Consider the following 14,026-nt stretch of genomic DNA (forward strand, 5'->3'; position numbering starts at 1 on the left):
TTCAAGGACACCGTTCACTTCATCAAATGCACAAAGTGTTAACCTCAGATTGGCAGATCTATATACACATTCTGGGGGCCAGGGTGCAGGAAGAGATGTAAACGGTGTTGTCAGAGGGAACTGGAATACAAAAAGCAGGAACAGTGATGTTTGCCTTAACAGTTGCCATTCACAAAATGTTTTTGGACACAGACACCATTACAATTGTTGATTGTTGATTAACAATTGTTAATTGTTGATTAACATATGTAGTGTGATTTTTTTTAAAAAACACCTTTGTCCTTATTCAGACCACAGGGAATAGAGCTGAATCTCTTAATGAACTGGTCATGCTGGCTGGGGATGGTGGGAGTTGTAGGAGGGCACCAGGTGGGGGAAGTCTACTGTAAAGGTTAACAGTGAGCAGCATGGAAAGAATGCAGGCACTCCACTCACCTAAGAATTACATTCCTTAATTATATATTTTACATCATTTGCCTTAATTATATCAATTAATTATACTAATTAATTATATATTATAGTAATTATACAATAATTAATATATTAATTATATTCCTTAATTATATTCCATTTCATAAGATTGCATAAACAGTGCATATTTTAAAACTGAAATAAAAAGGGAAAATAAATAACATCAAGTACATCAGAAGTATCCATGTCCACATTTCTGAATATGCATAGAGGAATAAATAAATTAGACAGGCTGGGAAACCCAAGGATATGTGCAGAAAGAAAAAGAATAGTAGGAAAGTTTGGGAAAACATGAGGGCACTGGGAATGTGATGGTTGGTTTAGCAGCCATAAACCCTTGGACAACTACACCTAGCCATTCACAGCTGCAGTAGTCAGAAAGGACAGGTACAGGCGGAACCAAAGACCAATTTTGGTGGTTATGGCAGTGAAGGCTGGTGGCTCCAATGTCAGTGGGGTAGTGGATCTGCTCCGGGTTTCAGTCAGAACCAGTCAGAACTCTAAAGAAGCTATCCAAGGTGCTTCTGAACCTTGCATAGCTCCTTTAGAGTTCTGACTGGTTCTGACTGAAACCCAGAGTGGATTTACTGCCCCACTGACATCAGAGCCGCCAGCCTCCACTGGGGGTGGTGATGGTGGTGATGGATATAACAGAGTGATAGAAGATCCAGAATTCTTAGCTCTAGATTTTGGGCATCGAGCAGAGGGTTGGACTAGATGGCCTACAAAACCCTTTCCAATTCTATGATTCTATGAAGATGTTAGACAATAGTCCACAGGGAAGAATGAAAATGCAAAAATAGATAACAGGCAGAAAATAAATTGAGGGAATATAAATAAGAGAAAATAAAAAGAATGTGATCACAAAAACAAAAATTCTGTTATGGGAAATCTTGTTCACAGCATTGCCCACATTCGACAAACAGATAGTTAACAGTATACTAGGCATGGGGAACCTCAGGCCAGGGAGCTAAATCTGGCCTGCTGGGGTTCCCCAGAAGACCCCACCTCTTCCCCTGGCCCCACCCCCTTCCCTTCAACCCCCAATTGTTTGGTAGTTTTCTGCCTTTTGTGCAGTTACCTCCCCCCCCCATTCTAAAAAGTTGAAATGCCTCTCCTAAGGCTCACTTGCAGCCAGTAAAAGCTTGAATCTACAACAAGCTGGTATTTCTTTGTATTTTGGCTCCGCCTCTTCTGTCTTTGGCCCCACCTCTTTTGCCTTTGGCCCCACCCACCACTGGAATTATGGCCCCAAGAGCTTCTCCAACATGGAATTCAGCCCTTGGCCCAAAAGAGGTTCCCCAGCCCTGCAGTAGACCTATCAAAAACTCCCATCCCATGTGTATAAAGCACACATGGAGAAGGGGGAGCAGGACTGTACCACTGGCCGCACTGCAAACGTCCATGCACCTCTGGTCCGGCCCGTTTGACATATACACATCCAGTGTAATGGCTGCAAGGGGTGGCTACTCATGTCCATTTGAGAAGGCATTCCATGCGATTGGGAGCCCTGTGCAAATATGCTCCTCTTTGCAGATGTCACACTGAATGCATGGATGCAAAGGGGACAAGGGCAGCAGTATGTGTGATGTCAGGAGTGGGGCCAGTGGTGCGGTCCCGGTCCCCCCTTTTGCCCATGTACATGAGGAGAAGGTCTGTGTAGGGATAGTTTAGAAAGTATATCTAATAAAGTCATAGCAAAGGAGAAGTGCATAAAAAGGTAACAAAGTGGGAGAACTATTTGTTAAAACAGAAGAGAATGGTCTTCACAAAGCAAAATATGAACTTAAGCCAGTTAAATAGAAAAGGTGTAGTTTTAATGCATGGGGGGAGGGGAATTGTTGGAAACAGTAAGGAATACCAACAAACGTTTCAAAGCAATGGGTTGGATGCAGGATCTGCCTTCTGCAAGAGGAAAGGATCCACTTGCAGAAGATCCCTCCACATGATTTTAGGGGAAAACCCTCCCCATAACATCCCCTTTTCAGCAGGGTCTCCTGATTCTCTGTGTAGCATTTTCAGGGGTCTGGAGAGGCAGGGAAGCCCACTTTCATCAGCACAGCTGACCCAGCATAAATCTGATCCAACCCCATATTTAAAATCCAAGAAAGCTGCATATTTATAGTAAAGAAAGGTATGCGGGAATGTAACAAAAAACGGTGGGAGCGAAAGTCACAAACTGCGGGTCTCCACTTGTCCGCTCATATTAAACATCAGCAAAGGGGCCCTTTCAGAACCCCCAGCAGAGCAACAGTGGTGGCAGGCAGATATATCTGCTTTGAGGAGCTACTGGCCACTGCGGGCAGCGGACGCAGGTGGAGTCCTCACCCTTAATTGTCACTGTCAAGAGGACATGGAGGACAAGGCTATCAAGGGCTACTAGTCATGATGGCTGTATATTAACTCCTGTATCGGAGCCAGTATACCTGTGTGTACCATTTGCTGAGGAACATGAGCAAGAGGGAGCTATGGCACTCATGCTGTACTTGTGGGCTTCCCACAGGCAGCTGGTTGGCCACTGTGTGAAGAGAATGCTGGACTAGATAGGCCTTTGGTCTTAATCAGCATGGGTCTTCTATGTTTTAAGAGGCAGTGGTGGAGGCAGGAATTGCATCAGTCAGCACCCATGCAAGTGAATGGGTATTGCCTGGTCAGTTGCCCCACTGACATCAGCAGCCCATGCTAGACGCAACTAGCCAGTCAGCAACCAACTGTGTGCTTGCACTGTATTTACTGAGGTGCCCTGTGCCTCCACCTCCCAACAGCCACTGGTAAGGGTGTCCCACTGAACTTAGTGGGGTTTATTTCGGAATAGAAATTGCTCCGATTAATCAGTCAACACTTGCAACTTGACTCAGTTTAGAAATTAAGCGCTGTAATATATTCCTCTGCTCCCAAACCCTGCTTAGTCCAAAAGACCTCCAGAACATCTGCATAATATCTTCTCTAGCCCTTTTCCCACTTGTAGTGTTTAGCATCTAGGTGGTCCTCCCATTATACTACTTGTTGACACAGTGCTGTATTAAAACATCAGTAGTGTTTGGAGCTGAAACGGAAAGGTCCCTCTTTCATGCTTTGTTTTATAAAGTCCCTTCCCCAAACCCTTATAATCATATTTCTCATGTACGGTATCTTTCTAAATAGGACTTTCCAATGAAGTGCTGTAATATGTGGCTGGGGTTTTTCCCATGGAGATACAGTAGCTAAACATTCCTCCCAACTTCCCAGTTTAGATGGCCCAGCTGTGATTGCAACACAGACCATGAACTTGCTAAGCCCATGCATTCTTCTTTCCTCAGTACTGAGGCATATCCTTTACTCGGTGGACAAAAGCTTACTTTGTTGCTGCTGTGTCACTATCACCACACCACCTTTGGTTGTGCTCGTACCTGGTCAGCAGACTGTTATGCTATCAGCTAGCTATTCATGCCTCACACCTTGACTGATGAGTGTGGATCCCTGTGCAATCAGCCCAGCAGGAGGCAAGTCACGAAGCAAGTGAAGGCACTCTACGTCACATGATAGTTGAGTATTGACAGTCATGCAATAATAGCAGCTTAGAGTGGGCATGGAAAGATAAGTAACCTCTGTTCACTGCAAGCCAAAATACAAAGGTCCTCAATCTGACAGGTCAAATATTGTGAGTTCACTGCAAGCAAAAATAAGAATGTTGATGCTAAGGAGTCAAATTATGCAAAATGTATTTTAAATCTTTGATATTGTGATATAGCATTTTATTTATTTGTTACTGCTGTAAAAACATTCAGTAAAAACATTCAGTAAAGATTGTTGTTGTTGTTCAGTCGTTAAGTCGTGTCCGACTCTTCGTGACCCCATGGACCATAGCATGCCAGGCCTTCCTGTCCTCCGCTCTCTCTGATGCTATCTAGCCATCTCACCTAATGCGAAGAGAAAACTCACTGGAAAAGACCCTGATGCTGGGAAAGACTGAAGGCAAAAGGAGAAGGGGACGGCAGAGGATGAGATGGCTAGATAGCATCACCGATGCAATGAATATGAACTTGAGCATGTTCCAGGAGAGAGCGGAGGACAGGAAGGCCTGGCGTGCTATGGTCCATGGGGTCACGAAGAGTCGGACACGACTGAACGACTGAACAAAGATTAAGAATATTTATCTCAATGGGAGAGAGTTATACACATGCTTAAAGCTTTCCCATTGACATCAGCATGGGTTCAGGATGCTTATTTTTGTCTGGACCATGGCCATTCTCCCCCACCACCCCCAACAGCAGCATCCAGCAGTGCCTGACGTCAAGAGAAAGCAGAACGATTGCACATAAAAAAGCTCAACAACATTGCTTCAGCCTCCAGAAATGGCCCTATATAGACAGACATAGTGGAAGAAAGGGAGAAAGATGTAAGCCAACCAGAAACCCCAAACTGGTGCAAAATGCAACAGCTAGGCTGCTAGCCAGTACACAATATCATGATCACATCAACCCAGAACTGAAAGGTCTGCACTGATTGCCAGTTGTCTTCCAGGCTCAATTCAAGGTGTTGGTTTTAACCTTCAAAGCTCTAAGGGTGCAATCTACAACATCTAAATGAAGATGTTGGGTGAGGTCATTAGGAGTTTTGGGGTGGGGTGTCACCAATACACTGATGATACTCAGCTCTACTTCTCCTTGTCGTCAGAGTCAGCTGAGGCATGAAGGTGCTGGACCAGTGCCTGGAGGCTGTAATGGGCTGGATGAGGGTCAATAAACTGAAGCTGAATCCTGACAAGACAGAAGCTCTGTGGATTGGTGGTTCCCAAGTCTGCGAATTGAGTAAGTGACCTAGATGGGGTTGACTCCCCGTGAAGGAGCAAGCGCATAGTTTGGGAGTACTCCTAGATCCATCCCTGTCAATGGAGCCCCAGGTGGGTTCTGTGGCCCGGAGTACTTGGGGCCAGCTTTGGCTGATCCACCAGCTATGGCCTTTCCTGGCCCGGGATAACCTAGACACAGTACTGCATGCACTGGTAACTTCCCGATTAGACTACTGCAGTGCACTTTTCATGGGGCTGCCCTTGAAGATGACGCGGAAGTTGCAGCTAGTGCAAAATGCAGCAGCTGAACTGTTGACTGGAACGTCATGTAAAGATCACATAACACTGGTCTTAAAGGAATTGCACTGGCTGCCAATACATTTCTGGTCAGAATTCAAGGTGCTAGTGATGACATTTAAAGCCCTAAGAGGCTTCAGAGCTCAATATTTGAGGGAGCACCTCCTGCTATATATGCCTGTCTGAGAATTGAGATCCGTTGGAGGAGCCTATGAGACTACACTATGGTGGGATGTGGGAGAGGGCTTTTTCTGCTGTAGCATCCTGGTTGTACAATGCACTCCCCTTGCAGGCCTGATTGGTGCAGACATTGGTTTCGTTTTGGTGTCAAGTTAAAACATGGCTTTTTACCAAAGCCTTTGAAGGCTAATTGGGTTCCCTGAGTTTGCACACTGCTTTAACTGTTTTATTGTTTGAGATTTTAAATTGGTATTAGCTAGCTTAGGGAGCAATCCTATGGCCACTAGTCAGCAGCTAGACAGCCATAGGATATGTCAGTTTCCAGGAACCGACCTTCCCCCCTTCCCGTGCTGCCTTGCAGGCAGCTTGGACTGGCCCAGCGCTCGTGCTCAGAAGAGGAAGGCGGAAATGCCGGTACGACACATAGGATGTCTGGCAGCTGCTTCCCCTGCTCTGCCTTCCCACAGCTAGACAGCCAAAATTGTCTAGCCGCAAATGCAGGGTGGCTGAAGCGCAAAGGGGATGATCCCCTCCGTGCTTCTCCTGCCTTGCATTGGCTAGGCAGTCGCTTTTGACTTTGGAGGCGGCTGCCTATCCCCATAGGATTGCACCCTTAATGACTTAATATATTTTTAGCTATTTAAATTATGTACTGTTTTACACTGTTTAAATTGATTTGATCTGTATGCTGCCCTGAGATCTTAATGACATAGGGCAGGATACAAATGTTTTTCAATAAATAAAATCCTATGCATGTTTAGACAGAAAAAAGTCCTACAATTCCCAGGATTCTCCTGCCAGCATGTTTTTCTGTCTAAACATGCATAGGATTGCATCCTTAGACTATCAGCAGATATGAAGTACCACTAGAACCAGGTGTAATTTTGCTGGGCAGCTGACTTTATGGAGCTCCATATCCCACATATTCAGAAGGATTCAATATTGCATCTCAATTCATAACAGCTGCCAAAACACTCCTGGTCTTAAACTGGAAATGTTTGATAAAATATGGGAAGTATTGGTTATGGATAACATTTTGTTGTTGTTGTTCAGTCATTCAGTCGTGTCCGACTCTTCGTGACCCCATGGACCATAGCACGCCAGGCCTTCCTGTCCTCCGCTCTCTCCTGGAACATGCTCAAGTTCATATTCATTGCATCGGTGATGCTATCTAGCCATCTCATCCTCTGCCGTCCCCTTCTCCTTTTGCCTTCAGTCTTTCCCAGCATCAGGGTCTTTTCCAGAGAGTTTTCTCTTCGTATCAAATATAATCACAGATTAGGGGCATCTGAATGCCTAGGGATATGCTTACTCCTTTAGGAACTTGGCTCCCCTTAAAGTTAGGAAGAAATCATACAGAGTAATGGGAAGATTAACTTGATCTTTCTTTTACAAGAATGCAAGTAAAATTAATGCCTGCAATCAATACTTGACTGGTACATTTAAAACGTTTTGTTGTTTCTTTGTTGTTATGTCGTTAGCATCCTGGATTATAGAAAAATCTATTAAGTAAACAAAACATTTGTTCTTTTTAAAAAAAAAACAGCACTTCGTTATTGCTCTTTCACAGCACATCTATGAAAGAAAGTCTGACAATGGAATGATCTTAACATTCAGGATATGCCCAAATAGGGGTTTCCCACACTTCTGTCTAGACACTGTAGAAGTATAGATGTCATGTGTGTGTGTACTTCACAGCCTACCCTGAGCCTGAGTTTCTCCATATACACCAGTGAGAAGGTCAACCCAGGATGAAGCACCCCACAAACATCTAGAATATAAAGATCAGAAACACCAAAATAATCAGATCCAGTTCCCCAAATGAGAGCCATCTGAATGTGGGAGGGTGGTGTTGCACTCATGCCCTCCTTGTGGGTTCCTGGCCAACAGCTGGTTGGCCACTGTGTGAACAGAATGCTGGACTAGATGGACCCTGGATCTGATCCAGCATGGCTCTTCTTATGTTCTTATATTCTTAATGTGCCCCAAGAAACAGATTAAGCAGCCATTTTGACATCATATCCAAGCAAATATTAATAGTTTCTGTTTCTAATCTAGGGAGCAATCCTCTGGACCCTAGACATCATCTGAGGGGCCATAGGATACCCCCTCCAAGGTCAGAGACAGCACTCTGACCTCCAAAGGGGAGTTGGAGATCTGACTCCCCTGCCCTGCCCCCTTGCAGCCGCCATGGAAAGAACCGTGACAGCTGATGTCCGAGGTCAGAGAAGCAACCTTGGAGTGGGGAAAGGGAGTGTTTTGGTGGGCAGGGAGGGGAGGAGACTGGATATGAGCTATCCTGAGGCCTCTCCAGACTCCTTCCCTTCCCCTCTGAAGTGCCCCAGCTAGATGGGCAAAACAGCCAGTCTAGCAAACAATGTAGGCCAGGAGGATGGGAAGGTGAAGATCGCCTCCACCACTCCTTCCACCCTTCCTTGAGCGATCAAGCCTCCTAATTCAGAGGCTTCTGATCATTGAGGGAACAATTGATAGGATTACACCACTTGCTGCACAGACTATCAGTAGGAACAAAAAATGACAGCTTGATTTCCACAAGTGCTATCTAATTTTTTAAAATAATTATTGAAATGGTTATTTATCATTTCAGCAATGTTGTAAAATGTATTTGGGAAAGTTTCTGATTAGAAGGTAAACAGGGCCAGTCCTGCCATGTAGCAGGATGAAGCGATCTACTTCAGGTCACACCAGGAAGGAAGGCAGGGGATAGATAAAGGCAGGAATTGGAGTTTGAATGGCACACTAAGACTTTTTTAAACTTTGGGGCTCGGCTTCAGGAAGCAAAATGTCATGAGCTAGAACACAAGGCAAGAGTCTCTGGGTTGGATGGATCCAGGCTCGGTCTTCTGTGGATAGGAGGCTCCATTCATGGAAGGTGCCGCTGCCTGATTTCCGAGCTTTCCACACCACAGCTCACCCCATTCAGCATGGTCCCCCACCCTTATGTGTTGTAATTTCAGGGGGCTGGAGACGAGGGAGCAGGGTAGTTCACTTCCACCAGCCCAGTTGCTCAAGCACTGAAATCAGGATCCAACCCTCTGTGTTCTGCCCCAGTGTAGATTCCAGTTAGCGATCATGTGCTCTTTAGACACAGCCTGTAATATGTTCCCGCCCCTTAACAGTTCACTGAGTCTGAGACGTGAAGAGAAGCGTGTTGCTTGGCAAGAATGACACATGGGTTCCTGCACACTCCTGGGCTGCTGAATGGTGACATTCTCTACATATTTTTTCCTTGGCGAAAGAGACACAGAACCTGTCAGTTCTAAGGTCACAGATTTGAATACCTATGAGAATGCATACAAACATATCATTTAGAAAAACCCTAAAAGGACATTTTTTCTACACAGTGTGAGCACAGCTTCTTCCTACGGCTGCAATGCAAATGGCTGATGCTGGACTTGTCAGCAACTTGAACAGTGGCTTGTTTGTCTCTGTTGCCCCTTTTCCCATGCGTCAGGCAGGCTTTCTGACTCATGGGAAAAGGGGCAACAGAGACAAGAAAAACTTTTTCTAGTTGTAAAGTCGTATATATGTGTATTTTCTAATTTTAACGCTATATATATGTGTGTTTTCTAGCATTTCCTAGTTTTAAAGTCGTATTTATGTTTATTCAATTAATCCTATATTCACACACACAGCCTTTTAAAAAAATATACAATCAAGTTTAAAATGGGAAATGTAGCTCTGTACACCACCCTGAGATCTTAATGATATAGGGTAGGATATAAATGTTTTAAATAAAATAAATAAATAATAAATTTTAATTTTCTCTGAATTATGAGACGTTTGGCCTTACTGAAGTTTTGCAGGCCTCTTCACTCCACCTACCGCCCACCACACTACAATACCATATTTCCATCTCCTACACAGTCACCCATACATTTCCTAATGGTATCAAGTTTCTCTCACAGAAAAGTTTTCTGTTGCACAGTCGTCCAATTAGCACATGGCTCCTACCCTCAAGTGCATGCACACAACTTCTGAAACCCGGTTCCGCAATGAGATCCTGGGAAGAGAATCAAATTGTCAGGTTGGGGAGAGAAGCGATTTCAGTAGGAGGAATCAAGCTTCACGTCAACATTCAAAGGCCCGCTCTTGGATATATTCAAGATTAAATGGCAAACACAAGAGTGTATTTTAAGCACATTTCTTTCCTTCTTCTTTTTATTATACTTCATAATACTTCTCAAGATACCCTTGAGAAATAATCACATGCAGCCTGATCCAACCAGGGGTCATAAGTGTGCAAAAAACAGGTTTCTCCTATATCGCTAGGAAGATGATAAAACACGTTCATTGGTTACACAGATCCTCTCCCAGTCCAGCTGCCAGGGCTGCCCACATATAGTCCTCTTAGAAAAGGAGTGATAGAACCAACTGGCTGTCCAGAAAGGGAAGGAGTCTAGATGCATTTATTTATTTATTTTCCTATTACATTTATATCCCACTTTTGTTCCTCTTGCAAAGAATCAAGGTGGCTTACATGGTTCTCCTCCTCTCTATTTTATTCTCACAACAACCCTGTGAGGTAGGTAGGTGAGAGTCGCTGATCAGCCTGAAGTCACCCAGTGAGCTTCATGGCCTGAGTGGGGAGTAGACCCTGGATCTCTGGAGTCCCATTCCAACATTCTAACTACCACACTACACTAGGGCTTTCTTCACATGGAGCTTTTATCCTGCAATTGCGATTGCTCCTTCATGGAAGTTTGCAGGTTCTTTACATGATGCCATGTCCCTCCAGGGCATCTCCTCCACTAAATGGCCTTTGTTCCATTTTTAAATAGATCGCAGATAATGAGCTATCAAATTACGCTGTTGTGTTCCACTTAGGGATGTATGAAAGTCACTTACTTTTCCGCGGATTATGTGGATGGTGGCGGGGGAGGTGTTTTGTCCCTCCCCCCGGAATCCTTGACGGGGGGGGAGGCGATCTGTTCCTCCCCCCCAGAATCCTCCGCGGCCGGCTGTGCTCCGCAGCAGCTCCACGGAGCAGCCGGCCAGGCCCAGCCAGGCCAGAGCCGTCTGCAGCCAGATTTCCGGCCGCGGAGGGCTCTGGGGAAAAACAAAACAAAATTTGCGTTCCTTATTTTTGCTGTCTTAATCTACGTAAATATTTACGTAGACTATGACGGCAAAAATAAAGGGGAACACAAATAGCATAACGGGTGCTATTTGTGTCCCTTTTTGATTCACCGTTTTAGCCTACGTAAATATTTACGTAGGCTAAAACGGTGAATCAAAAAGGGATGCAAATAGTGCCTGCTACGCTATTTGCGTTCCCCTTTATTTTCGCCGTCATAGTCTACGTAAATATTTACGTAGACTAAGACGGCCAAAAATAAGGAACGCAAATGGTGGCGGCCGTAGCCGCCGCCATTTGCGTACGCGGGATTTTGGGTTTTTTTTAAACCCAGCCATGATAGGCTACGTAAATCTTTACGTAGCCTATCACATCGTGTGTGTTTTTTTTAAAAAACCCAGCCATGATAGGCTATGTAAATCTTTATGTAGCCTATCACGTTGTGTGTGGGGGTTTTTTACACAAGACTGCAAATGGCAGCGGTGGCGGCTGGTCAGAAGACCAGCCGCCGCCACTGCCACCGCCGCCCGGAAGATCCGCCCCAGGTAAGTCTCATCCCAGGGGGGATCCACGGGGTGGCGGGGGGGTGGCAGGCCGTTCCGCCACGGAGTTCAGGGGGCTGAATGCACTGGCATTCGGCCTCACTGAGATCCGTGGCGGAATTCTCTGACATCCCTAGTTCCACTTGAGTTCCCTCCATGAAAAGAGGAAAAGTGGCAAGAAGAGGAGCGAGATCAATGAAAGATAATGGAAGACTTAGATACGGGGAGAAGGAGGGGGAAAGTGGGGGGAAGGAAGTGGGTGAAAAGGGGAGTTGTTGTGACCCTACATTTAAAACAGAAGCAGAAAGCCCTGTTTTAAATGCAGGATTTTAGGCTGGTGTAGAGATGCCCTGGCTCTAAACCACCGCCATCCCATTAAACATCTAGTCAGAACCATTGCCAAGGATTTAATGGCACTAATAGCTCCTGCACACATACTCACTCACTTGGATTGGCACCATGTGATCTGAAATGCAATGCATTTAGAATAACAAATTCCTGGAAAAAAATCAACAATTTTGGAGATAATCTCGGGGACAAGGTTCCAGAATTGGGTGGGGCCAAAGGCAAAATGGGGGGGAGCAAAAAATACCAGACTACTTTAGTTTAAAGCCCCACTGCCAGTAACTAAGCCTTAGGAGAGGCATTTCAGTCTTTTCGAATGGGGAAAAAACTACACAAAAGCTGGGAAACCACCAAATACTGGCAATTAGGGAAAGGGGCCAGGTCTAGGGGGCATGGCCATCTGGGAAACCTCTGCAGATCAGACTAGGATCCAGGTAGGCCAGATTCGGCTTTCTCAAATATTCCGGAAAGACCAGATGATGGAAACTGTTGCATTCCAGTGTTTTTCTTGTTGTCCTCCTATCTCTTTAAAGGTTGTTTTCTGATGGTACTTCTGATTTTCAGCCCAATTGCAGCTTTTCACGTGTGGACTAGCAAAGTACTGTTGATTCATCTGGCTGGGGAAAAGTGGTCCGTGACATGCTTGGTGATGGCATTGATAAAGAACAACAAAAGGAGAGCAGCACCAAATTCAGACCCAAGAAAAACCAAAAGGAGAACCTCAAGAGGTTTTAGATCATCCCTAACTTTCTGCACTGCTTGTTCTGCATTCCCCTGTTGGACTGCATATTTAAAGCAGGTTAAAATTCTGCAAATCAGTTATTCAAGAGAGGAAGCAGGAGAAAAAATCCAGCCTCCATCTTTCCCCTTTCCCACCAAACAGCTGATCAGCAGAATTTTAACCTGCATTTGCTATTTGCATCTCTACCACTTTGTGTGCTGAAATGTTTCTTCTTCTGTAGCTTTTCAACACCCACAATTGTCTTTTTTTAAAAAAAATGTTTAGTTTTTGTACTCAAATGCAAGTGCATGAAAAAAGTACAAACATATGTTCAAACTGATTTTGCTTCACATTGCTATGACTGTTGCACTAATGCACCATCCAGTTTTTTCTTTGTTATGGGGTTAGATATTGCAGGATTAAAACTGGGAATATAGAGCTCCATTTAGTATATTAAGTGGCAGGTGGATGTGGATCCACACTGAGAGACCCACTTCTGTTTGTCTGCAGAAGAGCAATGTCTCAGCAGCCCTAATATGGAAGGAGCCTTGAAGTGAACTGAACAGCCTGAGAGCATTTGGGAGCTCTTGACTTTGTTTTGTCCCATGATCATGCAAACAAATAGTAACATTGGCAGCAGAGATGCCTCCAGATGAAGCGTTCATGGTGCTATCATCCTGCCTCATTCATGGGTGTTTACGGGGTGTGTTGGGGGGGTGTCCAGATGTTTTCATCTTCTACTTGTGACCCTCAAATGTTTTCTTACGGTTTCTTCCATCTTTTTCCTTAACACAGAAATTCTGTTAAGAGAAAAAGACAGAACAGAGGCACAATGCCTTCTGATTGCTAGCTCCAGGACCTCCCTATTTGGAAGTAGCCCCAAGAGCATTCTTTTTTCCTTCTAGCAATAACAGCCTGGAGATCTTTGAGTCTTGTTTATGTACACAAACCCTTATTCTCAATTCAAACTGGTGAATTTAATTGCTTTCTTGTTTCATATTCATTGCTGTAAGTTCAGACATGATAGCAGAACTTGCACCAGGGGATGTGAGGTTTTTCTTCTGCTTCCACACCCATGGGAAACTTTAATTTTGACTGCAAAGAGAAGTTCACAATATTACAATAACTCCACTTAGATTCATGAATGCGCACCACATTTTAGCTGGTTCCCAGTGTAAGTAGTTGTTGCCCAGCTGGCTTCCAAAGACAAGAGCTATTCAAGAGACACACTGATATCTACAGTACTGTTTCTAGTTCTGAGTGCGACATTTTGAGAAGGACAGTGGTCTTCTCTACATGGGGCTTTTATCCTGCTATTGAGATTGGTTACTCACGGAAATTTGTGAGTCCTTTACATTATGTTATCAACCTCCAGCACCTCTCCCATGCTTTCCGACATTTCTGCAGCTTTATTTGAAATGGAGATAATGAGGCAATTAAAAAAAAAAGAATTGAATTTGTCCGTGTAAAGAGGGAGTTGTGCTATAACTGCAGCACCATCTAGTGGCTGTATAATGAAATATATAGATCTTGCAGATAAAGGCAGCTCCCGCCAGCCAAGAGGAAGTGTGTGTGAAGGAGCTGATCTTAATCCCACAAAT

This window comes from Heloderma suspectum, chromosome 1 (genome assembly GCF_057233095.1).
Source record: "Heloderma suspectum isolate Gila_16-S chromosome 1, 16-S_ref, whole genome shotgun sequence".
In the NCBI taxonomy this organism is placed as follows: Eukaryota; Metazoa; Chordata; class Lepidosauria; order Squamata; family Helodermatidae; genus Heloderma; species Heloderma suspectum.